Source organism: Camellia sinensis, chromosome 11 (genome assembly GCF_055761805.1).
Source record: "Camellia sinensis isolate YWXY chromosome 11, ASM5576180v1, whole genome shotgun sequence".
NCBI lineage: Eukaryota > Viridiplantae > Streptophyta > Magnoliopsida > Ericales > Theaceae > Camellia > Camellia sinensis.
Window position 1 is genome coordinate 121526634 of NC_138971.1, and position 3450 is coordinate 121530083.

Sequence of the window (3450 nt, forward strand, 5' to 3'; positions counted from 1 at the left end):
ACCTTTGAGTAATTAACATGATGATGGTTCACATTATGAATCATTTATGATGTGGAATTAATATGATATGCAGATTCCTCTTTTCACTCTTGATCTAATATTATCAATACATGTTGTAAACTTGTAGTAGTTTGAATATCTAATATATATCCTCCTTGTCTAGTTGATTTCACATCTGATCTTTTATTGAGGATCATGTAATTTTGTTTTTTAGATGTGTTAAAATGATTGGTTATTATGTATTTGTGGTGTGGCATTAGAGAGTGTTGAGCTAAATGTATGTTGTGGTTAAAGTATGGAGAGAATTATTGTGGGGAGGTATTGCTGTTGCTTTTGGGGAAGGAATAACACATCCAATCCAATTGATACTATAAAGACAGGGATGCAAAGTCAAGCCATTCTTAGTGGATGTCAGGTATAAGTTGTTAAGTGGGTTCAATAAATCATGATATCGTATGGAAAATGTATGAGAGTTAGGCTTTTGAATTTTAAAAAATAGTAATTTTCCTTGTATATAGTTCGGGGTAGTGTTTGGGTCTGCAACCCCTTAAGGGTTGTACACCATATGCACCTTCATTCTAAACCCTTAGCGTATGTTTGATTGGAAGGATTAAAGCATAGGATTGGAATTATTAATCCATGGGTCCAATTATGCTATGTTTGTTTTGACATTTTGGTTTAGGATTATTAATCCAATGGATAATTAATCCAACAAATTTGTAGGATTATTGGTAATAGGGTAGGGGTGGGGTAGTGAATACCACACTAATTTGATAGGATTATTAATACCTCACTATTAGTTTTTTGAATCAAACATGGCCTTAGATTACTCAAATATCATCTTAGCCATAAAAATATTTAATGGCTAAATATAGGCAACTGGAGCAACCTGTTAAACCCTCACCCTTGAGCGATCAATCCTTTGCCTTTGCTCTCACTCTTTCGTCTCTTTCTTTGCTGCTCTCACTCTAACATCAATCTCCATTGTCGAAGTTTAACGAATACGAGCCCTAGCTCTCAATCTTTCTCACAGAACTCCTTGAAATTTCATGGAGCTTTCTCTCAAAAGCTCTTCTCTCGAGGGCTCTGTCTCAGAAGGTGTTCCATCTCAATCTCTATCTCACAAGTTGTGCCCGCTCTATCTCAGATCCAAATCTAATTTTTATCTAGTTCTGATTTGCTTTTGTATTTGATTTTCATTTTTGGTCTGATTGACATTTGTATTTGATTTTAATTTTTAGTAAAGTTTGAATTTGAAGGGTTCATGCCCTAGGTTTGCAGAATTGCCTCTGCCTGCTACTTTAGGTACTCTTGGCTGCGACTTTGATTCATCACAATGCTGATTGATAGGTCCTATTCACAAACAGCAAGCTCCAAACAAGAATGGATCTCTCTTTTGGTCCTCTTTATAGATATTCAACATCTTAAGTGAATTTTGCTTCTTTCCATCGCTTTAGTAATTGTTGATAACTACGAAAAATAGCTCTTAGTAAACATTTAAATAAGAATTGTTGCAATGTTAATTTCTATTAATTTAAGTGTTAACATGTTTGCCATGGTAAGTGGAAAAATGTTCTCAAATTGAAAATCAAATGGAGAGGAAAGGATTTTCAGGACTCAAGTCTAAGGACTGCATAATTACTTATCAAACTGTCTTGTCAACCTTTCTCTGTTTGCTGAACACTACTTGGTGAATGCTCATTATGAGATTGACTTGGGATTCAGTTTATAAATCTTCAGGTATGACGTTTCGAATTTTTGGATTCATTAAATTATTATCAGTTAAAACAAGCATATGATGTTAATTTATTTTTTTGTTTGGTTTTTTAATATGTGGACTTCATGGTATTTATTGGTTAGTTTGCTCATTATTCAGGTTTAAAAATGAAAATGTTTGTTTAAACGCCTCAAATTTTAATTACTCGGAAACATTACCAAAGCCTGTAATTTAGGTCCATTATATATATATATATATATATTACCCTTGAGTAATCGAAACAAAATAATACATATCATCTCTCTCAATGAACACAACAATAATAATAATAAATGTCAACCTTCCATCGCAGAGCTACAAATAAATAATTACAACTATCAATACACCACATTTACTTCCTTCACATCCACAACAAAATTACACAAACAGACTTATGGACTTCTTAACTCTTGAATTGTGAATCCAAAGCCTTTTCCTGAAAAACAAATAAAACAACATGGGATGAGCACGATTTGCCCAGTAGGGATCTCGTAGTTCTACAACAATAACTAACCTACAGATAGAAATGATCATGCATGCAGAGTGCTATCATATACTAAAGTGACATTTTTAAATTTCCAAAATATTATATGTAGAGTACTATTTTCTCAAAATTTATTTGAACGTTTTAAAGAAACCTTTCATCTTTAAAACTTATTCCTCGCCATAAGAAAAACCATAATTCCTTTTTTCAAACAAATGTGCCTAAGGAACAACATCATTTTAAATTTATTAACCCAATTTCAAAAAATTCTTCATTTCATTTCCATTTTAATATTCCTCTTTTCATTCCCTTCTGCAATTCACAATTATTATATCTGCATAACCTCAACCTCAGAGTTCAAGTTCCCTTAATACTCAAAAACACCCCTCATACACTCTATTCCTGCTTGTCCATCATTTATTTCTATAACTCCGTAATGTAAAAATCCCAATCTCCTTTTTATTCAATAACAATTCTCCTACACTCAACTCCTACTTGTCTAACAATTACATCACATCCACATTTGCATTATTAATTATAATTCAACATAACACAAGAATAATGAACCCATTTAATTCAATTTCTCAATTACTTACAAATACAAAACTTTTAATCTTTCTTTATAGGTACAAACAACCCGGTGAGTTCATTATCACCAATCCCTTATCCAATTACTATTTCATTATCCATTCTTTTCAAATAATTACCACATGCATTTCCCCTCCGTACCAAAGTACACATCAAATTGTAATTTCATAAGTTCATCACAATTCACACATACTATCACCAACTCAACATATTTCTCAACACATTCCACCTTTTGCTGACTTGATACGGCGGGATAGCAGGCACCCAATTCTTAACACCTTCCACCTTTTGCCAGCTATTATACAACGGGAAGTGAACTCCCAAAAACCAATTTCAACTTTTAAAAAAAAACATTCATTTTTTTTCCACTTTTGTCGGCTATTATACGGCGGGACTGTGTGGACACCCAAAAATATTTTTCCCACATTCGTCCAGCGATAAGCCTAGACAGGGCATTTGGGCACCTTTAATTCAAAACCACCCCCCACATTTGCCATCTATTATACGACAGGATTGTATGGATGCCCAAAACCCTTTTTCAACTCCTCATGCAGGTACCAACACAACACCACCCAACACAACTCAACCTAAACTCAACATAACCTAACACAACTCAACGCAA

The 3450-nt window shown here is 33.5% G+C and overlaps 1 long non-coding RNA gene across 1 annotated transcript; it reads left to right on the forward strand.

The window, feature by feature from the left end:
* The first annotated feature begins 929 nt into the window (after window positions 1-929).
* Window positions 930-1673, forward strand: LOC114295551 (uncharacterized). Its single transcript, XR_003640931.2, has 2 exons — window positions 930-1098; window positions 1306-1673. It is a non-coding gene; the product is annotated as an uncharacterized LOC114295551 (long non-coding RNA).
* The last annotated feature ends 1777 nt before the right edge of the window (window positions 1674-3450 follow it).